The sequence below is a fragment of the Moschus berezovskii genome, chromosome 19 (assembly GCF_049115385.1).
Source record: "Moschus berezovskii isolate FMDL1 chromosome 19, NW_MosBer_1.0, whole genome shotgun sequence".
In the NCBI taxonomy this organism is placed as follows: Eukaryota; Metazoa; Chordata; class Mammalia; order Artiodactyla; family Moschidae; genus Moschus; species Moschus berezovskii.
In genome coordinates this window covers 10,193,591-10,219,851 of record NC_142478.1, presented here as the reverse complement: position 1 = coordinate 10,219,851, position 26,261 = coordinate 10,193,591, and the positions used below count along the sequence as shown (strand labels likewise).

General features: G+C 39.2%; 1 protein-coding gene across 3 annotated transcripts in view; it reads right to left on the bottom strand.

The window, feature by feature from the left end:
* Nucleotides 1-26,261, bottom strand: part of LRBA (LPS responsive beige-like anchor protein) — a 777,374-nt gene that overhangs the window by 99,073 nt on the left and 652,040 nt on the right. The gene's annotated exons all lie outside the window — the stretch shown is intronic.

Below are 26,261 nucleotides of genomic sequence, written 5' to 3'. Positions count from 1 at the left end.
TCTCTCGGAGTCCAAAGGTCTTCCTTTACCTCTGTGTCTCTTTGGCCGCCCTGTATCTAGGATGGTCTTGGTAACACGAGTACTCAGGATTGCTGAGTACACACCAAATCTGATGTGCCATGTCAACCCAAAGGCTTCATTTACAGATTTTACTGTTCTTTCAACTGGTTTTCATTTTTACACTTGCTTTTCAAAACTAAAATTTTACAGTTCATTTTTCTACCTTCCTCACTAGTAGCTAAATTCCTGGAAGGCAGAGATTGTATCTCATTCGTGGAACTGAACACACAGTAAACACTCAAAAAATATTTATAGCGCTAAATAAGAAATTATATTCTAGGCCATTTTTCACTAATTTAACGTATATTAGATTTTAAAAATCGAATTAAAAAATTCAACCGTTAAACAAGACAGAATACCAACATGTTTGTTAATTGCTAAGTCCAAAGACTCTTAATAAAGAAGCAGTTGAACCATTTTGGTTTGAGAATTAACAGTAAGAATTCATTCTGCTAATTTCTGAACAACTATGAACATTAGAAACAGAAAACAAGATGTGACTTCATATATTTTAAAGTGTATCAGATTTTGCTTTCACACATAAAGCTATTTGATTTCTTTTAAATCAAACTACCATGCAAAAAGGAGAAAATTTCTCTCATTTCCTATTTAAATAAACACTTCAACTACCAAATTTGATATATGTTTTTGTTAATTTTTAGAAAATGTTTTAAATACTTTAATGCAATAACACTATCTCAAACTAACTACTCAGGGCCCTGAACAACACATTTCTCTTTTATTTTTTTTTTAAAGTACAGCACAAATATTATTAGTCTTTGTGATTTTAGTATCCCTTAAATGTGTCACCTGGCAATCACTTTTAAATTAAACTACTATAATAATGAACAATAAGGTCAAACATCAAACTGTTTTGAGACATCTTTAAAGCTTTACAGGTAACTGCTACAAGCTGGTAAAACACACTAGAATACTGTTATACCAGAGTTGGAACCACTGCCTTTATTAGGTTAGGAGAATTGGATCAAGGACATAGATGTATTCATTCTGAGAGACCACCATTCTCCTCCTTTGTTTTCAAAAATAAAACTCTTCTTTATAGAATGTCTACCGTTGCAGTTAAACTCAAAGAGTACAGTTACAAGGTCAGAACCTATCAAATACACATTAGTGACATAAGCATTCAGATTTTTCTTAAATGTGTAGGTGAAAAGACAAACAGCAAGGCAAGAGTTAATTGAAACATTCCTCTCTGGAGCAACTGCATTGATGAGTGGGGGCTGGTGGCTGGCGGGAGGAGGGCGCTAGGCAGAGAGATCCAGAGTTAATCAGGGAGCAAATCCAAAGCCAGGCATGGATAGGCCTCACTAATGAGCCTCAAGTACCCTGCAGTGGTTTTCAAACTTAACTGGCTTCAAACGATGCCACCCCATGACAGAATGCAGCTAGCCATAAGAGGAGGGTGATTAGAATAAATGACTGGAGTAATTAACTCTGATGTGAAACCACCTGATTGGAAAAGGGAAGCCAAGAGCTATTTAGCTGATGGTCCTCCAGTAGAGAAAGGAAGCTTTCCCTTTCTCTTCTGTGGGTGTTCAGTCAGAACTCAACTCTTTCAAGTAGGTATTTGGTAGCACTAATGAAAAGCAGCTTTCATTCAAGGACCTTCCCATTCATTTTGAAAGGGGAAGAAAATAAAAGCTTCAAAGTAGAACTAATTTACTTTACTCCCCTACCTCTTAGTGAATTTTGTGTTAGTCAAATCTGCATGACTATTTATGCTAACAGTCTGCCTCCAAATAATGTCATCAAATACCAAAAAATGGTTATTTATGAAATAATCAGATAAGAATGATTTTAAAGCACTTTAAACTTAACTTTCTTTAAAAATACTTTACATCACCATGTGTGTTTTAAGTTTATACAATCTTTATTTCTTACTCATACTCAATACCTCTGGAAAAATGTTTTACACAGAAAACTTGAAATGTATAATAATTGTTGATCAATGTCAATACTTCCTTCATAAAGTCCGCTGGGATCATTCTTCCTATAGCAAGAGATCCTGGAGTAAGGGAGAAGGAAAGAAAGCACAAATGGTATACACATTTGCTTGTGAAGAGAGTAAAAAAAGAATGTTAAGGCAAGGAAAGAAAGAGGATGTATTTTTTTTTTACAAAAAGACAGCTTTCTTAATGGGCAAATTGAGCCCAAGAATCCACACTCTCGAGTCTGCTTTATTTTACAGAGAGGGGGATTACAAAGACTGAGGGCATTACTACCTGCTGTTTTACAAGTAATCATCAATTCATTGGGCCGGTGTTGTTCTGTACCTGCTGAGTTAATGTTCCTCGACACGCCCCTCCCCCTTAGACACATTCACAAGCTGTCCAAGAACAGCTCCCGTGTAGTAGCACATGTAACTTAGCGAACGTTTATGCCGAAACTCAGATTTATTTGACAGCTTTACACCTTTGGGCATGATATAATTAAATGTTTTGACAGCTAAACAAAAACTGTATAAATTTAAAAGCTATTAGAAGCTCAGCATCTAGAATCAAACTGAAGTAATTTGCTTATACCCTAAACCATTTTTAGCCACTCATTCCAATAAAAAGCACAAGAGACTGGCAAATATCTACTGAAGTGTTTCAGCTAGTTCCTTCACATTTCTTCTATGGAGAATACTCCACTTATCAAGACTGACAATGACTTTCATATCAACAAAGGGAAGATAAGCAAATTTAAGATAATCAATTTAACCCTTCGGTTCAGTCGTCAAGGTTGTATACTGTCACCCTGCTTATTTAACTTCTATGCAGAGTGCATCATGAGGAACGCTGGGCTGGAAGAAGCACAAGCTGGAATCAAGACTGCCAGGAGAAATATCAATAACCTCAGATATGCAGATGACACCAGCCTTATGGCAGAAAGAGAAGAGGAACTCAAATGCCTCTTGATGAAAGTGAAAGAGGAGAGTGAAAAGTTTGGCATGAAGTTTAACATTCAGAAAACAAAGATCATGGCATCTGGTCCCATCACTTCATAGGAAATAGATGGGGAAACAGTGGAAACAGTGTCAGTCTTTATTTTTTTGGGCTCCAAAATCACTGCAGATGCTGACTGCAGCCAGGAAATTAAAAGACGCTTACTCCTTGGAAGGAAAGTTATGACCAACCTAGATAGCATATTAAAAAGCAGAGATATTAGTTTGCCAACAAAGGTCCGTCTAGTCAAGGCTATGGTTTCTCCCGTGGTCATGTATGGATGTGAGAGTTGGACTGTGAAGAAAGCTGATTGCCGAAGAATTGATGCTTTTGAACTGTGGTGCAGGAGAAGACTCTTGGACTGCAAGGAGATCAAACCAGTCCATTCTAAAGGAGATCAGTCCTGGGTGTTCATTGGAAGGACTGATGCTAAAGCTGAAACTCCAATACTTTGGCCACCTCATGCGACGAGTTGACTCACTGGAAAAGAGTCTGATGCTGGGAGGGAATGGGGGTGGGAGGAGACGGGGACGACAGAGGATGAGATGGCTGGATGGCATCACCGACTCGATGGACGTGAGTTTGAGTGAACTCCGGGAGTTGGTGATGGACAGGGAGGCCTGGCGTGCTGTGATTCATGGGGTCGCAAAGAGTTGGACACGACTGAGCGACTGAACTGAACTGAACTCAGTCGCTCAGTTGTGTCCGATGCTTTGCGACCCCATGGACCACAGCATGCCAGGCCTTCCTGTCCATCACCAACTCCCAGGACCTACTCAAACCTATGTCCATTGCCTCGGTGATGCCATCCAACCATCTCATCCTCTATCGTCCCCTTCTTCTCCTGCCTTCAATATTTCCCAGCATCAGGGTCTTTTCCAATGAGTTATTTACATCAGGTGGCCAAAGTATTGGAGTTTCAGGTTCAACATCAGTACTTCCAATGAATATTCAGGACTGATTTCCTTTAGAATGGACTGGTTGGATCTCCTTGCAGTCCAATGGACTCTCAAGAGTCTTCTCCAACACCACAGTTCAAAAGCATCAATTCTTTGGCACTCAGTTTTCTTTACAGTCCAACTCTCACATCCATACAAGACAACTGGAAAAACCATAGCCTTGACTAGACAGACCTTTGTTGGCAAAGTAATGTCTCTGCTTTTTAATATGCTATCTAGGTTGGTCATAACTTTCCTTCCAAGTAGTAAACGTCTTTTAATATCATGGCTGCAATCACCATCCGGAGTGATTATAAAGTCTGCCACTGTTTGCACTGTTTGTCCATCTACTTCCCATGAAGTGATGGGACCACATGCCATGATCTTTGTTTTCTGAATGTTGAGCTTCAAGCCAACTTTTTCACTCTCCTCTTTCACTTTCATCAAGAGGCTCTTCAGTTCTTTGCTTTCTGCCATAAGGATGGTGTTATCTGCATATCTGAGGTTATTGATATTTCTCCCAGCAATCTTGATTCCAGCTGGTGCTTCTTCCAGCCCAGCGTTCCTCATGATGGACTCTGCATAGAAGTTAAATAAGCAGGGTGACAATATACAACCTTGACATACTCCTTTTCCTATTTGGAACCAGTCTGTTGTTCCCTATCCAGTTCTAACTGTTGCTTCCTGACCTGCATATAGATTTCTCAGGGAGCAGGTCAGGTGGTCTGGTATTCCCATCTCTCGAAGAATGTTCCACAGTTTATTGTGATCCACACAGTCAAAGGCTTTGGCATAGTCAATAAAGCAGAAATAGATGTTTTTCTGGAACTCTCTTGCTTTTTCTATGATCCAGTGGATGTTGGCAATTTGATCTCTGGCTCCTCTGCCTTTTCTAAAACCAGCTTGAACATCTGGAAGTTCACAGTTCACATACTGTTGAAGTCTGGCTTGGAGAATTTTGAGCATTACTTTGCTAGCGTGTGAGATGAGTGCAATTGTGCGGTAGTTTGAACATTCTTTGGCATTGTCTTTCTTTGGGATTGGAATGAAGACTGACCTTTTCCAGTCCTGTGGCCACTGCTGAGTTTTCCAAATTTGCTGGCATACTGAGTGCAGCACTTTCACAGCATCATCTTTTAGGATTTGAAATAGTTCAACTGGTATTCCATCACCTCCACTAGCTCTGTTCGTAATGATGCTACCTAAGTCCACTTGACCTTATATTTGGCTATTTTCAATAATTTTAGAATCAGTGATACTAAAAAGGCCCAAACTATAGATGTATGTAGTTTATTATTCAAAAGGCCACTGTGTGTTACTGAAAGGATTTAAAGTAACACAAAGTAAGTGAGTGACTGGTCCGTCAGGTCAAACATCAGTGACTCAGGAGTTAGTCTTCTTTCTCCAAATCTGAGAGGTTCCAGATTTTTACAGTACTCTGTGCTGCCTATTCCTTTAAGATCCCAATTCTTTCTTCTCAGTTCTCAAGGAAGAGAGAAAGCACAATGTCCCTAGGTCAGTGCCTACCTTCAGAAAAACCCTCTATTCATTATCTGAGCTCCAGAACACATTTCCATCAGCAGTACTACTCAAACAAAATTAAAAACCTCAGATACATCTCTAAAAATGAAAAAAAAAAAAAAAAGGAGCCTATAAAGCAAAACTGTCCATTAAACTATCTTTTTAAAAAAAATGTAGGGTTGATTTGTATCTACTATATTACATCACAGTATCATTCTGGAAAGCACTTACAGAGGTTATATAATCTAACAAAAAGTTCACGTTTAAAGATCTAAGTCAGAACCATTACTGAAGCATTTAGACTCTATCAAACATATAAAAACATTTAAAATCTACTTTTCATTATGTAATGATGGGGCATATGCTATCCTCTCCAAAATAACAATGATCTGTTGTTTATTTTTTAAAAAATCAGTGACATGTTTAGAAATCAGTTCACATCTGTAATGTTTATATTTCACTTTATCATGCTCTTGGAAAGCCAGTTCTGAAGGAAGAAAATACTATGAGTCAAATCCTGTTTAGCTTATACATGCTAATGTCAAGTAATTTAAAAAACATATTTTATAAAGAGTTTCTTATGTACACATCTAAAAACATTACTGCATTACCCAATTCTCCTCCTCTCACTCTTGTGAACAGGATGGATGTCTTTTTGTTTACCATATTTGGATCTCCTAGGATATAGCCTGAAAACAGATTTAACTTTTTTGAGTTTTTAAACATCTGAGAGTGTATGGATTGTGCGGATAAGGAGGTGGTACTTGGAAGCTGATAACTGCAATCTGGCTTAAAAAAAATTTTTTTTTAATTAAATTTCATTATTTTTTTGACTGGGTCACATGTCTTATGAGATCTTAGCTCTCCAACCAGGGACTAAACCTGGGACCTTGGCAGTCAAAGCACAAAGTCCAAACCATTGGACTGCCAGGGAATTCCCTGGCTTTTTTTTTTTTTTTAAATAAATGAACTTTGAGTCACATCTTGTAATTATTAGTTATAAGGCTCAATATTCCTTATAACTAATATTGATGGGTAGCTGTTTGAAGACTTAGTGAATTAAGACCCAAAGGGAAATATTACTTGGTATAAAATAAGAAATTGCAAAATACTACATATTGGACATGTCCTCTTCTTAGGAAATATTATCTCAGTGTCTTTTTAAAATTATTATTTCATTGTTCTCCATGGACAAGTTATACATCTAATGAAGAGGTATATTTGTCAGACAGACCTTCTGATTAGAATGAGATAACCAGTGGAACTGATCAGTGATCTGATCTGATCTAAAGCAGCCAAAGCACAGGAAGCAGAATTTAACCCATGCTGCCTTTTTATAGATAAAAGATCTATGTTCAAAGCATTCAGAAATTGCTGTGGCAGCTCCAGGGATACAATGACCTTTGGTTGAGATCCACTAAACATTAATAAAAATATCATGCCTAGTAAAATATACTAATTTAATAAACCTAAGACTCCATTTGACTGTAAGATGAATCTTTATTTCATGGCTTGCTAAGAAATAAAAAGAGCTGCAAAATAATATCAGAATGCTGTATGATGTAGAACTTTAATGTTATACGGATTGAAAGAGCTATCAGACTTTTTAGACATAGACTTTATTAACTGTTACACATAAAGAAGAAAATATAAATGTAATTAATTAGTTACTCATAAAATGTTTCAGATTCCAACTCTTCTGAATAACTTCCTGACCTGAAGTTGTTGAAGTCTATATTTTTCCTCATAATACTGTTCTCATGGCCTTTAAGAGCATCAGTGATGCAGCATCTTTTAAAAGAATTCTCCACTATTACCTCTGAATTTTTCTTCCAAGCCTCAGACATGCATTTTTACAAATTTTGATGCTGACACTTTCTTGATCTCCCCGCTTTTTTTCTCAGAGCTGTCAGCACACTTCTTGTGACTACTTTACCTGGATCTACTTCTGACTGTGCTGATATATATATTAACTATGATACCTCTATCTGAACACCTCTACTGTGATAATTCATGATTTAGTGACTGGGGAACAACAAAAATGCAAAATTAATACATTCATCATAAAATTACTGCAAAAATTAAATTATATGCCTGGTTTAGAGTAAGTTCTTACTAGATGCCAACTCCCTTTCCAGTTCTCCTATGTGCTAGTCAACCATCAAGATGGGAGTCCCCTCCTGGAATTCAAGCTCTTGCTGGCTCCCTCTTATACAGTATACAGCTGACATGTGTAACCAACCTGACACAGCAGAACTGACACAGTGGGACATTTGAGACTAACTTGTAAAAGGTATTATGCCTTCCACCCTTCTCTGTTTTGGATCACTTGTCCTGGGGTAAGTCAGCTGCCATATGCTGAGGAAACTCAAGCAGCTCTATGGAGTAGGCCCTGTGGTCAGATGCCGTGGACTCCTGTGAACTCACCAATCTTGTAAGTGAGCTATCTTAGAAGCCCTAGTCATACCTTTAATGATAGTAGCTTCAAAAAATATCTTGACTACATTCTCATGAGGGGTAGAGAGCCAGAACCACCTAGCTAAGCCATTCTCAAATCCTGATCCAAAAAAATGTATGAGACGGAAATTCTATTTTAACTGTTAAAATTCTGGAGTAATTCATCAGACAGCAATACAAAACAAACACATCTTTCCAACAATTTTTTCCTTACACTTGCTTGACCTGTTTTAACCCACACAGGCCTCCATGGTGCTTATCTAGATTTTTTAAAAAATTTTACCTAGATTTTCTTTTACTAGACTATCATCAATTTGACAACTCCCATTTCTATTTTGTTCATCCTTTTTTTTTAAATTTTTTTATTTTAATTTATTTTTTATTGGAGGCAAATTATTTTACAATATTATACTGGTTGGTTTTGCCATACATTGACATGAATTTGCCCCGGGTGTACATGAGTTCTCCCTCCTGAACCTCCCTCCCACCTCCCTCCTCCCTTTATCCTCCCTCTGGGTCATTCCCGCACGCCAGCCCCGAGCATCCTGTAACATGCATCAACCCTGAACTGGTGATTCGTTTCACACATGACAACATACATGTTTCAATGCCATTCTTAACGTTGGTAAATTCCATTATCTGCTTTTCTAGCTTCTATACATGGGGTGGCATGCTTCATTACAGAAAATCAAAATATATACTACTGATTTTACTGTAAGTCCAAGTTCTCTATCTCTAGCTGGGGCTCAAATTCTACTCTGATTACTTCTGTGCTTCTAATGGCGTACTCCCTTCAGTGGCTGCCTTAAATTATGTACCTGCCTCACGTTCCTTCTCAGTAGATTATCTGGCCATTGACTTCAATAAGAGGACTTCATAAATTTTTTCTTGTGTTTTTTCTCCATTTAAAATGTTTATATCTCAACCATAACTTTCCTCTTTATCCTGCACTTGTGGATAAGAAGTGTTCTCATATCTCCTAAACTTAGCTATCTGCCTAGATTTCAATTTCTTCCCTTCTAAGTTACTCCTTCTCTGAGATTACTCAGATTCTCCTACCTAGAAAGATTCTTGTCCTTAATTCCCTTACTGTAAGGTCAAAACGGCCCAATGATGTTGAATAAAAGAAGCCAGACGCCAAATAGATAATGTAACAGGCTTTAATGGCTGGGTGCCGCCGGGTGGGATCCCCGGACCTAACAGAGCAAGGTCGGGGAAGCCCGCGCTGAAGGAAGGCAGAGAGCGACGTTATAGCCTCACAATAAGGAACAGTGAAAATCTTCCCAAAATTGGGACGGCGGTCTCGCACAGGTCAGCTAGTAGAGGTGGCGAGACCGGGTTGGCTGCTCCAGAGGTTAGGAGGGAGGGTTGATTTTGGTCCAGAGCTGTTGCATCAGAGACTCTTCAGAGGTTTGGCGGGACTTTTTCCCGCGGGCGGGAAATGAGAAGAAGCAGCCAAGATGGCCACCGGGGTCCAGCCTTACACTAACCATCCCAGAATCGTCTCTTATTTCGTTGGATATCATACTTCATAAAAGAGGCCATATTCACTCCCTGATTTTGCAATCTCTTCATCCCTTCACTCAATTCCTTTAAATCTACATTTCACCATACTCTACGGCGACTTTCTGTTTAAAGTTGCCAATATCCTCTCTTTTAATTCTAAAATGGTTTCCCTCTATGAGAGTGAACTATGTGGCAAAGATTATTTGTCACTCAATATTCACACTTCAGTTCAGTCGCTCAGTCGTGTCCGACTCTTTGCAACCCAATGAATCACAGCATGCCAGGCCTCCCTGTCCATCACCAACTCCCAGAGTTCACCCAAACTCATGTCCATCAAGTTGGTGATGCCATCCAGCCATCTCATTCTCTGTCATCCCCGTCTCCTCCCGCCCCCAATCCTTCCCAGCATCAGAGTCTATTCCAGTGAGTCAACTCGTCTCATGAGGTGGCCAAAGTATTGGAGTTTCAGCTTTAGCATCAGTCCTTCCAATGAACACCCAGGATTGATCTCCTTTAGAATGGACTGGCTGGATCTCCTGGCATTCCAAGGAACTCTCAAGAGTCTTCTCCAGCACCACAGTTCAAAAGCATCAATTCTTCGGCAATCAGCTTTCTTCACAGTCCAACTCTCACATCCATACATGACCATGGGAAAAACCATAGCCTTGACTGTACGGACCTTGGTTGGCAAAGTAATGTCTCTGCTTTTTAATATACTATCTAGGTTGGTCATAACTTTCCTTCCAAGGAGTAAGTGTCTTTTAATTTCATGGCTGCAATCAGCATCCACAGTGATTTTGGAGCCCCCAAAAATAAAGTCTGACACTGTCTCCACTGTTTCCCCATCTATTTCCCATGAAGTGATGGGACTAGATGCCATGATCTGTGTTTTCTGAATGTTGAGCTTCAAGCCAACCTTTTCACTCTCCTCTTTCACCTTCATCAAGAGGCTTTTGAGTTCCTCTTCACTTTCTGCCATAAGGGTGGTGTCATCTGCATATCTGAGGTTATTGATATTTCTCCCAGCAATCTTGATTCCAGCTTGTGCTTCTTCCAGCCCAGCGTTCCTCATGATGTACGCTGCATAGAAGTTAAATAAGCAGGGTGACAATATACAACCTTGATGTACTCCTTTTCCTATGTGGAACCAGTCTGTTGTTCCATGTCCAGTTCTAACTGTTGCTTCCTGACCTGCATACAGGTTTCTCAAGAGGCAGGTCAGGTGGTCTGGGATTCCCATCTCTTTCAGAATGTTCCACAGTTTATTGTGATCCACACAGTCAAAGGCTTTGGCATAGTCGATGAAGCAGAAATAGATGTTTTTCTGGAACTCTCTTGCTTTCTCCATGATCCAGTGGATGTTGGCCATTTGATCTCTGGTGCCTCTGGCTTTTCTAAAACCTGCTTGAACATCTGGAAGTTCACAGTTCACGTATTGCTGAAACCTGGCTTGGAGAATTTTGAGCATGACTTTACTAGCATGTGAGATGAGTGCAATTGTGCGATAGTTTGTTCATTCTTTAGCATTGCCTTTCTTTGGAATTGGAATGAAGACTGACCTTTTCCAGTCCTGTGGCCACTGCTGAGTTTTCCAAATTTGCTGGCATATAGACTGCAGCACTTTCACAGCATCATCTTTCAAGATTTGAAATAGCTCAACTGGAATTCTATCACCTCGACTAGCTTTGTTTGTAGTGATGCTCTCTAAGGCCCACTTGACTTCACATTCCAAGATGTCTGGCTCTAGGTCAGTGATCATGTTATCATGATTATCTTGGTCGTGAAGATCTTTTTTATACAGTTCTTCACTCTTACTTTCTTTAATAATAAAAATCTTAGCCAGAGACACATTTACCACTCTTCCTTCTAACTTGATGAGGCCACATGATTAACTTATGGTTAATGGCTGGATGGCATCACCGACTCTGTGGATATGAGTTTGAGTGAACTCCGGGAGTTGGTGATGGACAGGGAGGCCTGGCGTGCTGTGATTCATGGGGTCGCGGAGAGTCGGACACGACTGAGCGACTGAACTGAACTGAACTGAATGAGATATTAACAGAAGTAAATATGTTCCACTTTCAGGTTGGCCATCTCAAAAAGAATGGGCATGTTTCTACTTCCCCTTCATACTCACTGGGAATAGAAGAAAACTAGACCTATACTGGGCTACCCTGGTAACTCAGCTGGTAAAGAATCCACCTGCAATGCAGGAGACTCGGTTCAATCGTTGGTTGGGAGGTTCTGCTAGAGAAGGGATAGGCCACCCACTCTAGTATTCCTGGGCTTCCCTGGTGGCTCAGCTGGTAAACACTGTGCCTGCAATGCAGAAGACCTCAGCTTGCTCCCTGAGTTGGGAAGATACCCTGGAGAAGGGAACAGCTACCCACTCCAGTATTCTATCCTGGAGAATCCCCATGGACAGAGGAGCCTAGAGGGATACAATCCATAAGGTGGGAGAGGCAGATACAACTAAGTGACTAAGCATAACATACATGCATCATAACACACTATTACGAGTCCAAGTGAGGTAGAAATTGCTAGGCAGTCAGTGTAGGACTCTGAGACCTTGGTCTTGGTTTCAATAAACATCTTGCTCCATTAACTAAGCTATACCCTTTGTTCCTGACTTTCAAAGAAAAGCATCCTCCGTCTGGTAGATAATAAAACACCCAGATAGAGGACAGAACAACCATTAACTCCTGGCACTCTTACCTAAAAGAAAAACAACGGGTGATCATTAATCTTTAGCCCATATACCTGGTCCATTGTAAAATGGGCAGGGGACATGAAAAAGGGCGCGACTTAACCTGAGGAAGTTGGATTAAGAGAAGCCATAAAGATGTTAAGTTAAACACTGTGACCTTTAAGCTAACTGATTAAAAATTAAACATTTTAAGGACAGGAGTCAACCAAAAATGTACAGATCAATACCAGTAAGGATATAACTGCTGTAAGTCCTGCCTTTTGGGGGACTCTTTAACCCTTCTCAGGGTCTATGTTGAGAGCTTTGTATCTTTCTTGCCTCTAAAATAAATTCTATTTGCTTCCTACTGGGAAGTTCATTCTTCATCTCCTTGAACAAGAACTCAGCTTCCTCTTTCACAAGCTTTGTCTGCTTGCTGAACAACAGGCCAATTAACTACAGGCCAAATAACTGAGAGACAAGCTGTTCAGACAAGGAACATAGCTTTATTCAGAAAGCTGGCTAAGAAAATGGCAGACTAATGTCTCAAAATAACCATCTTGATGGGGTCTGGACTCCAGGTCCTTTTATAGGACAGAGAGAGGGAGGAGTTGAGGAAGTAAAGATAATTGCAAATATGTCATGGAATGGTCAAATTCAGGGAGATGATGTGTTAATCTCTTTAAACAGAGGAACAAGGTTCCCTGAGGCAGGACATTAAAGGGAGGATATGTTAATCTCTTTGGGCAGAGGGGTCAGGGTTCTCTGAGGCCAGTGATTATGTATGATTACAATAACAAATTGTAATTAATTGTAACGAGGAACAATTGTAAAGGGCAATATTGCACAGGAACCTGGAATGTTAGGTCCATGAATCAAGGCACATTGGAAGTGGTCAAACAGGAGATGGCAAGAGTGAATGTCGACATTTTAAGAATCAGCAAACCAAAATGGACTGGAATGGGTGAATTTAACTCAGATGACCATTATATCTACTACTGTAGGCAGGAATTCCTTAGAATAAATGGGGTAGCCATCATAGTCAACAAAAGAGTCCGAAATGCAGTACTTGGGTATAATCTCAAAAACAAAAAAATTATCTCTGTTCATTTCCAAGGCAAAAAATTCAATATCACTGTAATCCAAGTCTGCCCTGACCAGTAATGCTGAAGAAACTGAAGTTGAATGGTTCTATGAAGACCTACAAGACCTTCTAGAACTAACAACCCAAAAAGATGTCCTTTTCATTATAGGGGACTGGAATGCAAAAGTAGGAAGTCAAGAAATACCTGAAGAAACAGGAAAATTTCACTTTGGAGTACAGAATGAAGCAGGGCAAAGGCTAATAGAGTTTTGCCAGGAGAACGCACTGGTCATAGCAAACACCCTCTTCCAACAACACAATAGAAGACTCTACATTTGGACATCGCCAAATGGTCAATACTGAAATCAGATTGATTATATTCTTTGCAGCCAAAGGTGGAGAAGCTCTATACAGTCAGCAAAAACAAGACCGGGAGCTGCCTGTGGCTCAGATCATGAACTCCTTATTGCCAAATTCAGACTTAAATAGAAGAAACAGGAAAAACCACCAGACCATCCAGGTATGACCTAAATTGAATACCTTATGATTATACAGTTGAAGTGAGAAATAGATTTAAGGGACTAGATCTGATAGATAGAGTGCCTGATGAACTCTGGACGGAGGTTCGTGACATTGTACAGGAGGCAGGGATCAAGACCATCCCCAAGAAAAAGAAATACCAAAAGACAAAATGGTTTTCTGAGGAGGCCTTACAAACAGCTATGAAAAGAAGAGAAGCAAATGGAAAAGAAGAAAAGGAAAGATTATACCCATTTGATTGGAGAGTTCTAAAGAATAGCAAGGAGAGATGAGAAAGCCTTCCTCAGTGATTAATGCAAAGAATTAGAGGAAAACAATAGAATGGGAAAGACTAGAGATCTCTTCAAGAAAACTGGAGATACCAAGGGAACATTTCATGAAAACATGGGCACAATAAAGGACAGAAATGGTATGGACCCAACATAAGCAGAAGATATAAGAACAGGTGGCAAGAACACACCGAAAAACTATACAAAAGATCTTCACAGCCCGGATAACCATAATGGTGTGATCACTCACCTAGAACCAGACATCCTGGAATGCGAAGTCAAGTAGGCCTTAGGAAGCATCACTAAAACAAAGCTAGTGGAGGTGATAGAATTCCAGTTAGCTATTTCAAATCCTAAAAGATAATGCTGTGAAAGTGCTGCACTCAGTATGCCAGCAAATTTGGAAAACTCAGCAGTGGTCACAGAACTGGAAAAGGTCAGTTTTCATTCCAATCCCAAAGAAAGGCAATTCCAAAGAATGCTCAAACTACTGCACAATTGCACTCATCTCACACACTAGCAAAGTAATGCTCAAAATTCTCCAAGTCAGGCTTCAATAGTACATGAACCAAGAACTTCCTGATGTTCAAGCTAGATTTAGAAAAGGCAGAGGAACTAGGGATCAAATTGCCAACATCCATTGGATCATGGGAAAACGGAGAGCGTTCCAGAATAACATTAACTTCTGCTTTATTGACTATGCCAAAGCCTTTGCTGTGTGGATCACAACAAACTGTGGAAAATTCTGAAAGAGATGGGAATACCAGACCACCTGACCTGCCTCTTGAGAAACCTGAATGCAGGTCAGGAAGCAACAGTCAGAACTGTACATGGAACAACAGACTGGTTCCAAATAGGAAAAGGAGTACGTCAAGGCTGTGTATTGTCACCCTGCTTATTTAACTTATATGCAGAGTAAATCATGAGAAATGCTGGGCTGGATAAAGCACAAGCTGGAATCAAGATGGCCGGGAGAAATACCAATAATCTCAGATATGCAGACGACACCACCCTTATGGCAGAAAGCGAAGAAGAACTAAAGAGCCTCTTGATAAAAGCTAAAGAGGAGAGTGAAAAGGTTGGCTTAAAACTCAACATTCAAGAAACTAAGACCATGGCATCTGATCCCATCACTCCATGGAAAATAGATGGGGAAACAGTGAAAGACTTTATTTGGGGGGGCTCAAAAATCACTGCAGACAGTGACTGCAGCCATGAAATTAAAAGATGCTTGTTCCTTGGAAGAAAAGCTATGACCAACCTAGACAGCATATTAAAAAGCAGAGACATTACTTTGCCAACAAAGGTCTGTCTAGTCAAGGCTGTAATTTTTCCAGTAGTCATGTATGGATGTGAGAGTTGGACTATAAACAAAGCTGAGCACCGAAGAATTGATATTTTTGAACTATTGTGTTGAAAAAGACTCTTGACAGTCCCTTGGACTGCAAGGAGATCCAACCAGTCTATCCTAAAGGAAATCAGTCCTGAATATTCTTTGGAAGGACTGATGCTAAAGCTGAAACTCCAATATTGGCCAACTGATGCAAAGAACTGAGTCACTGGAAAAGACCCTAATTCTGGGAAAGATTGAAGAAAAGAGGAGAAGGGGACTACAGAGGATGAGATGGTTGGATGGCATCACCAGCTCAATGGACATGAGTTTGAGTAAACTCCAGGTGTTGGTAATGGACAGGGAGGCCTGGGGTGCTGCAGTCCATGGTGTTGCAAAGAATCGGACACGACTGAGCAACTGAACAATAGTAAAAGCAATGAAAAACAAAGGTTAAAGCTAAAGAAACAGATCTTACAGTCAGAATTGTCTTTTCCCTGCAACATCAGCAAACTAAATGACACACACACCAGTGCCATGACAGTTCTGAGTCCAGCCATCAAAGACCAAAAAGTGTGCAGTGCTCAAATTCCTGGAAATCCCCACCCCTTCTCCAAAATAGTTGGAATAATCCTCTCACTCATTAATCTGTGGATAACCAGGCCATAAAAACTAACCACACCATATTTCAAAGCTACTCTCTCCTGAGATGGCCCATAGTCTATCTGTGTGTCTATCTAAATAAAGCCACTTCTTATCTATTACTCTGTCTCTCAATAAATTCTTTCTGTGACGAGATATTAAGAACCTGAGCTTCATGAAGCGCTAAAACCAGGTTTGGAAGACTATGGATTTTGGCTGGGTTCGATGTCCAGCCACATGGGTTCAAATCCCAATCAGGTTCTGAGTTGAAGTCCCAGTTTGAGTTACACAGTTTCATAACAGAGAATAACTTAGCCTGTACCATAATTAATATAGCCTGTGTACTGTTCAGAAGCCTAGCAGAAATAAAAGGCACTATCCGACAGGATTCTGATGAAGGTCCTATTCACACTCAGCGTCAAGGAGACCAACAAGCCACTCTGAGGAATCTGTAGACTCATAACAGTGAGATGGCCCTACAATCCACAGGACTGAAGGAGTAAGGCAAGGAATTAATATTACTAGAGCCTGTCAAAGGAAATGGCAACCCACTCCAGTGTCCTTGCCTGGAGAATCCCAGGGACGGGGAAGCCTGATGGGCTGCCGTCTATGGGGTCGCACAGAGTCGGACACGACTGAAGCGACTTAGCAGCAGCAGTAACAGTAGCAGCAGAGCCTGTCAAGTGTTTAAGTTATGAAAGGGAAACTGCCTGGATGCAGCTGTAGCTGCTGAAAGCCCAAGTCTTGAAGCAGGCAGGGAGTGGGGTAAGATTCTTCTGCTCTCCTGTCTCCTGCTCACCTGAAGCATACTTTTAACCATCCAGTTGCTCTTGAAATATCCTTTCTTATTTTTAACACTACGTATATGTTCTTACTTTTAAACTCTTAATGTTCTTTTTAATGAGTTTTTCTTTCTCTCCCTGTTCTCAGAAGAAAATTGTTTCCTGTTGCTATGTTCTTGGATTTCCTGCCTCTGAGCCTTATATTCTAAGGTAAAGTCATGAACTCCTTCTGTCTTCAACTATCATTTAATATACCTGAACACCAAATCGCCACCTCCAACATTAACCTCTCTCCTAAGTGTTGGATCAAAGGTTGCATATTTAAGTATCTATGGAAGCCAGGTAGGTAAGAGGAAACTAATATGGCAACCCAGATATAAAACAGCAGAAGGACAGAGGCTGCAGAAAACTAGAGAGACATGCCTAAGATGTGGCCATCACTCAGCTCCAGTTGAGTTTGTCAGGCACATGTAGTTCCAATACAAGCACATAATCTCACTTCTGAAGAAAAAGCTAGCAATCTAAACTTGGGAGAGTAAGGATTCTCTATTTCACTTTTTTAAATGATGGCAAGTAACTCTTTTTACAAAAATATCAGGTAGAAATAAATCTGGAAATCCTCTCAACTATAAAACATTCAAAAAGAAAAAACAGAAAACAAAACAAGAAAAAAAATTCAGAAGTGCTGAATAAAATAAAACAAGTATGCTTCCTTAAAACTTTGTTTTGAAATAATTTTAGACAAAGAAAAACTGAAAAAACAGTACTGACAATTCATATATACTCTTCATCCACCTTTTTCAAATGTTAACCTATATAATCAGACAATTCTCAAAATCAGAAAATTGGTAGATGCAAAGACTGTCATTTTCACCCTTTTTCCCCAATGCCCTTTTTCTATTCCAGATCCAATTCCAGTTTCCCACATTGCATATAGTTGTTGTGTGTACCAATTACAAAGGGAAAATAAGCTTTTAAGTGAAAACTGTGTTAGAAAGAAAGGAGCAAGAGAAACCCCCAGGAGTCATAGACAGATAGCAACAATAATAAATGAGAAGGCCGTACTGGAGAGGTGTACACAGATGAGATAACCCCTGGGCGCTTTGTCCAGTTTTTCAGTCTCAGTCACTGAGGAGTCTCTTTACTATCCATGAAGAAAAAGTACAGGAGATGTTGGCTCCCTCTCCTCTGAGGAAGTGAGATTTCTCCCTCCATAATGCTGGAACCCGCAGAGAGCCATGACTTAAGGGAAAAGAAGGCCAGGGGGGGAAAAATCTATTTACAAACAGCAGGATAAAAAGAAAAGCTTATCTATCTTGATTTGGGGTTAAGTGTGAGAACCTCCCCTAGGAATTCATATCTACAAAAAATAAAAAAGAATGAGAAAATAAGAAAGAAAAAAAAACAAAACAAACAAACAAAAAAAGTTCAGAATTGCTAAATAAAATAAAAGAAATATCTTCTCTGCCTCTCATATGGACACAGAATTTAAAAGTATAACCAAGAGGTGTGAAATTTACATACAAGTTGGTCCTGGTCTGTGATACTTAGAAGAGGCAAAAGCAAAGCACTCTGGAAAGGCACAGAATCAAGGATTCAGACACGTACAGGCTTGCCTAAGACGAGTGCACAAGCCAGATGACCAAGTGTGTGAGGGGACAGACTGTCGCGAGAGTCTCCAACAGCACGGAGGGAACCGCAGCGGTGGGCAGCGCTGAGGGAGGCGCCTGAGACAGTGTCGGTCATCAGAGACACAGAACCAGAGCACAAGAAACGCAGGCACAGCTGCTGTTGTGTTTTACGCTGGTTTAAAAAAAATCAAAACAAATTCTAGAATGAAAAATAAAGCCACTAAGTTTATAATGGACTGCTTATACAGACTTGAGATCGTTCCAGAAACAATTCGTGATCTAAAACATAAGGAAATTATGAGAATAGAGCACAGAGAAATGATAAAGTGGAAAATGTAAGAGATGCTTTCTGGCACAGAGGACAGAATGTTAGAATTCTAACATCTAAAAGAATTCTACCAAGAATAAATTAAGAGAATGAGTAGAAGACAGTATCAAAGCGGCAACTGCTGAGAATGTTCCAGAATGTATTTAAGGCACAAGTCCTTATATTGAAAATGAAAAGTAAGTCCCAAGCAGAAAAATTAAAAATAAATTCACATATATACAGTATAATAAAACGGCAAAATATCAGACAGGTGGAAAAATATTAAGAGCATCCCAGGGAGGCCTGGTGTGCTGTGATTCATGGGGTCACAAAGAGTCGGACATGACTAAGCGACTGAACTGAACTGAACTGAAACAGGAACAGTGGCTAGATTTCTCAACAGCGACAACAAAACTGAAAACTAATACAATAATAGTATCTTCTAAATGCTAGGAGAGAAAGCAATGGTCAACCTATTAGCTAAAGAGATGAAAAAAAAAATCACTTTAGATTAATTTAAAAAAAACAAAAACAAAACCAGGTCAACCTAAAAGCACTTCCATAGCTCAACACTGCCCAAGGGCTACAACTTGGTAACTTCTGTTAAACACCCAGAACTTAAATTGTCTGGCTTCCTCCACCTGGGTGTTACATCAACATCGGAAATTCAATCTATCCAAGATGAATGCTACTGTATATTTTCAAAACTTTCTCCTCTTCATGATGTTATTATTTCTGTCACTACCATCATTCCTCAGTTATTCCAGGTCAAAACTTTAGAACACTATTTAATTTCTATTTGGACACAAAATCATATGGATTTTACCTATATATTTTTCTTCTACACCACACATTCCCACTGCTACTTCTACTTCAGGTTCATGTTATCTAGACATTTGAAAAAGTTCCCTAGAGGATTTCCCTGGAGGTCCCATGGCTAAGACTCCATGCTTCCAATGCAGGGGACCAGAGTTCAATCCCTGGTCAGGGAACTAGATTTCCACTTGCCACAAGATCATGGCATCTGGTCCCATCACTTCATGGGAAATAGATGGAAAAACAGTGGAAACAGTGTCAAACTTTATTTTTTTGGGCTCCACAATCACTGCAGATGCTGATTGCAGCCATGAAATTAAAAGACGCTTATTCCTTGGAAGGAAAGTTATGACCAACCTTGATAGTATATTAAAAAGCAGAGACATTACTTTGCCAACAAAGGTCCACCTAGTCAAGTCTATGGTTTTTCCCGTGGTCGTGTATGGATGTGAGAGTTGGACTGTGAAGAAAGATGATCGCCGAAGAACTGATGCTTTTGAACTGTGGTGTTGGAGAAGACTCTTGAGAGTCCCTTGGACTGCAAGGAGATCCAACCAGTCCATTCTAAAGGAGATCAGTCCTGGGTGTTCATTGGAAGGACTGATGCTAAAGCTGAAACTGTAATACTTTGGCCACCTCATGCGACGAGTTGACTCACTGGAAAAGACTCTGATGCTGGGAAAGGTTGGGGGCGGGAGGAGAAGGGGATGACAGAGAATGAGATGGCTGGATGGCATCACCGACTCTGTGGACCTGAGTTTGAGTGAACTCCGGGAGTTGGTGATGGACAGGGAGGCCTGGCGTGCTGTGATTCATGGGGTCGCGGAGAGTCAGACACGACTGAGCGACTGAACTGAACTGAACTTTCATCTTTACATTAGTTAAACTGGATCACTATTAACCAAAATAACTTGTTAACTCTCTTATCTCCTCACATGCTATTTCCTCTGTGGAATTCAATTAAAATAAAATATAAACAGGTTTCTTCTGTGTGAAACACCTATGTTCAGCAGCAAAGGGTAGGGATGCAATAGAAAGAAACAAATTATTCACTTATTCACACCCAGTTCTTTGTCCTGAGTCTCAGGAGGGAATGCCCTCAACTTCCTCTGCCTTCATTCTTCCCCATATTTAACACATTCACACACATTTCCACCTGTCAACTAAAGGGTTCACACAGAAGCCAGAAAATCATCCCTAAGAGAAATGCAGAGGCACTTATGGCATTTCACGGAGAGCAGAGCAAAATAACATACTCCAGGTTCTCTTAGATTGCTGCTGCTGCTGCTGCTAAGTCACTTCAGTCGTGTCCGACTCTGTGTGACCCCATAGATGGAAGCCCACCAGGCTCCCCCGTCCCTGGGATTCTCCAGGCAAGAACACTGGAGTGGGTTGCCATTTCCTTCTCCATCTCTTAGATTGAGGATCCTATTAATATTATAATGTGACCCTGAGCTATCAAAAAGCCTGCCAATGAAAGATAACATCATTATGTCATTTTTGCCAAAGAAGTAAATAAATGATTTCTGATTTACTTTCAGTTAAGCATACAATTAAATATTCCACTTCCTTTGTGTATTTAAAAAGTATGTTTTTATTCTAGGTAAAATCTTATGTGATAGTTCTAAACTACTTAGGAAAGTCTACTTTGAAAAGATAATTTTGAAATGGGTATTGAAATACACAACACACACGATTCAATGAAATCAGTGGTAAATTCTCTCAGTTTGATAGCATAGTGTAAAAGATACATTAAAATGAAAGAATCATTTTGTTCACTTCCTAAAAGAACTATGATTTGATCTGAATGAACCATTACACAATCAAAAAAAGCAGGAATTTAGATCAGGAAAGGAAATTAAGGATTGTCCAATCTTGGGCTTCCCTGGTGGCGCAGCTGGTAAAGAATCCGCCTGCAATGAGGGAGGCCTGGGTACAATCCCTGGGTTGGGTAGATCCCCTAGAGAAGGGAACATCTACCCACTCCATTATTCTGGCCTGGAGAATTTCATGGACTGTAAAGTCCATGGGGTGGCAAAGAGTTGGACACAACTGAGTAGCTTTCACTTTCAGTCTTTGGCTAGATATCCAAGGTCAGTTAGAAATATAACTACTGTAATCTTGTGATTTTTGTGGATTATAGGCTATTCACTTTTTGTAAGAATCAGTTTAATTCTGGTTTATGTTATTGCTAACCATGCCTTAGATTGTCAATGGAAAACTTCTATAAAGGACCAGATTGTAAATATTTTAGGTTTTGCCATATGATCACTTATCTAAGTTGCCCATTATCGAAGTTTTCCAGTATAGCCCAAAGGTATCCATAGACAATATGAACAAATAGACATGTTGACTGTTTTCCAAGAACAGTTTATTTACTAAAACAGGAAGCAAGCTGGATTTGGCCCCTGGGCCATGGTTTGCTGATCCTTGCTTTAGACTCAGATAAACAACTTTAAAATAAATTAGCTGAATTTTGATCTTTCTCTATTTAAAGAAGCTTATCAAGTATAGAACCCAAATAATAAAATAATAACGTGAGATGCTTCCAATTTTGTCCTTTTTCCTCAAGATTGTTTGGCTATTCAAGGCCTTTTGTTGTTCATATGAATTTAGAACTGATTTTCTATTTTTGTATGATACAAAGATTTTTGATAGAGACTGCAATAAATGTGTAGATCATTCTGGGTAGTGTGGACATTTTAATAGCATTAAGTCTTCCTATTTATGTACATGCCATTTTTCACATCTAATTTCTTTCATCAGTGTTGTGTACTTTTCAATGTACAACGTTTTCATTTCTTTAAATTAAATTTATTCCTAAGTATTTTATTTTTTTTAGTGCTACTGTAAATGGGATTGTTTTCCTAATTTCCCTTTCGAATAGTTAATTGTCAATGTATAGAAAAGCAATGGGTTTTTGTATGTTAATTTTGTTTTCTGCAACTTCATGGAATTCATTTATTAGTTCTAACAGGTTTTGTGTGTCCGTGTGTGTGTGTGTGTGTGTGTGTAGTCTTTAGGGTATCTATAAATAAGATCATCATTATCTGCAATCAAGAAGTTTTACTTATATTAGCTGTATGACCATGTCTATCGGCCTTTCTGAATTTCTAAAAAATTTGGAGTGTCTTCACTATAAGCCTCCCAAGGACATTAAAACATTCCAATGACTAAAATGTGAAAGATATTTATAAAATGCTAAATATTATACAAAGTTAAGTTATTATCATTATGCATTCTTTGGTGATTTATACAATTCTTATCTAAAATACTACTACTATAGTTCTTTTAGTAGGAATAAAATCTGTTTAGGAAATGCAAACTATTTATCAGTTAAAATTGCTGTTAAGTGTCATTAGACTTTTAAGGAGAAACACTGTTAGCTTTAGTAAAAATGCTTTAAACACTTCAGTGTGAAGTTATTTTCACAGAGTCCACCAATATGCAAACAATAGAGCAACTATATTAGTTCACTCAATGTTCTACACATGGAACTCTGGGTCTATAATTAACCATTTTGGGTAACACTCATAAACTATACAGTGTGCAGTAAACATGTCTACAAAGTAAATTAAAGAACCCCTACACTATACAGCAGCTATGCAAACTGGGACTTGATTTAAAATCTTTAGAAACAGAGGATTGTTTTAATTCTGTAAGTGAGAGAGGAGAAAGTTATATCCTTTAACGAAACAAACAGTACTTCAAGTTTCTATAAGACCTCCAGTTTTCTACATGACACATGCCCATTCAGGAAATCATAGGTCAGGGTTTACAATATAATATACTGTAAATAATGTAATTAATCATGATTGTAAGCCAATGCCCCTATTAATAGGACCAAGCAATCCATGGGGTCGCTAAGAGTTGGACACGACTGGGCAACTTCACTTTCACTTTTCACTTTCATGCATTGGAGAAGGCAACGGCAACACACTCCAGTGTTCTTGCCTGGAGAATCCCAGGGACAGGGGAGCCTGGTGGGCTTCCGTCTATGGGGTCGCACAGAGTCGGACACGACTGAGGCAAATTAGCAGCAGCAGCAGGAGTCTATCATATATGTTCTAAATTTTTGTTCCATATGAATTTATTTAAGTGCCTGATCCCTGTTGGTCCTAATGAGTATATTATGTAAAATCTGTATTGACACTTGACAATCACCTTAATTAAAAAAAAATTAAGCCCACATTTAAAATTTCCCTTATCCTGTCATCATTGTAAATGGCAGTCAAAATCATGTCAAACATTAGACATCACAAAACACATTACTATTAGCTTGATTCCTCACTTCTTATGCATAAATGACTGATAATAGGCTCCTACCCACTTTGGTTTCTGAACTACAATGAACACTGATCCTCTCATCAAGGTAGGGAATGTTATGAATTTTTTCTCATTTATTTTTATCTGCTTGACCAGACAGCAATCCCCAGCATGTACACAATAACTGATGCTTTTCATAAATTGGTCATAGTCATTTAGTCTCTTTTTCCTCTGTGCTGAGGAAATTATATTTCCAGATGGAAATAAAACACACTTTTATTAAAGGCTTTTGTTATTTTTTAAAGTGCTATTATTTCAAATGTCTTAATTGCCTGAAGAACGTAAACTCCCCAGATCAATTTTCTAAAAAGGAAGTCCAGATACTAAAAATGATTGCAAGATGTAGAATGCTGGGAAATATCAAGAGCAGACCAAGCTACTCGCATGGGACTGTCAGAGATGCAGAGACTGGTTTTGAGCAAAGCTATCAGGCTGCCTTACAGTCAAGGAAGAAAGAGCCACAGGAGTTCTGGTGATCAGAACTTAAGAGTCACAGTCAAAAGGTAATTATAATATATATACAGTATAGGAAAAACTTGCCATATACATTACATGTGTAATGTAGGAAAACCATTGCCATATGATTAAAGCAAGAGAACAAATGTTTTCAAACAGAATGACAATAATGTTAAAAGTATAACTAGTATGTATCTTAATGATTACATGAAGAATAAAATATATGCTAGCATCAGAATTAAAAAATTCACTAAAATAATTGCTCAGCTATTATTATTGCTTATATACATACTACTAACTGCAAGGAGATCCAACCAGTCCATTCTACAGGAGATCAATCCTGGGTGTTCATTGTAAGGACTGATGCTAAAGCTGAAACTCCAATACTTTGGCTACCTCATGCAACGAGTTGACTCACTGGAAAAAGAGTCTGAGGCTGGGACGGATTGGGGGGCGGGAGGAGATGGGGACGACAGAGAATGAGATGGCTGGATGGCATCACCGACTCGATGGATGTGAGTCTGAGTGAACTCCGGGAGTTGGTGATGGACAGGGAGGCCTGGCGTGCTGTGATTCATGGGGTCGCAAAGAGTCAAACATGACTGAGCGATTGAACTGAACAATTTTATATATTATTAATTTATCCATTAGTAAAATATAATGAAATAAATAATGGATCAAAAATCGTCATAAACGCCTGTATATGAAAATTTGATAATCAGAAACACCACAGAAATATCCCAGAAGCTAAAAGTTTAAACATCCAGTTTGTATCAGAAAAACACAGGTCACTGACTGGTTACAATGGATGGAAGATGGTGGTAATGAGGATCACATTAGTGGTCCAATCCTGAAGTTTCACACCGAGAAAACATTTCACAGTCAAAGACAAGTCTCTCATCTCAGGAAAGAGACTTCAGTTGAAAAAAGAACACCAGTTGAAATTAGTTGAAAAAGGAATTACGTTGAAAGTGGTTCAAACAAAAAACAGAACAAACAAAAAACTTCTAAACTATCCTCATTACTGAAAACATAACTCACAGCAAACGCTCTGATGATATGTGAGAAGTGCCACTTTGGGAATAGCATCTTCAGCTGCACTGCTATTAACTCCGGGAAGATATGCTGGGCTTCTTGGCTTTGTTTTCTAACACTGTTCACATATCACTGGTTATTATGTTGCCAAGGTATCATGAAGGCAAATAAAAGATAAACCGAAATCCATACACAGGCAAAAAAAGAACAAACAGATAATTCAGGATCACAACAATGTCACTCCTCAACGGCAAAGGGTCAAGGCAGTGTTAGAACTGCAAGGATCACTCAACTATTCACCATCATCTTCCCAAAGTACCTGTAAACTAAACCCTCAGCAAAGTTAGAACTTTTCTTTCCTCTTAATCGTTACTTTCCTTTTGAAATAAATACAAAACTATAATAATCCAAATATGGCAAGAGATACGAAATCCATCTACCTCAAGATCACCTAGGAAGTTGATTAGAAAATTATTCCAGGGCTTAATCCCCAGACATCCAGGATCAGTTTTAACAAGTATTGGTGTCAGATCCTGCTATCTGCATTTCTAGTAAACCCTTATTAAACACTAAAAGTTTGAGAACTACTAATTAAAAAGAAAACTTGTATTTTATATAAAATACACACACCAGCAATAGAAAAAATGACATCTTTTCATCATTTTCTATTTGTTCATTTGTCTTAATACATTTTGTTTTTTAACACTGCTGCTGCTGCTGCTGCTGCTGCTAAGTCACTTCAGTCGTGGCCGACTCTGTGCGACCCCATAGACAGAAGCCCACCAGACTCCCCCGTCCCTGGGATTCTCCAGGCAAGAACACTGGAATGGGTTGCCATTTCCTTCTCCAAAGCATGAAAGTGAAAAGTGAAAGTGAAGTCGCTCAGTCGTGTCAGACTCTTAGCAATCCCATGGGCTGCAGCTCACC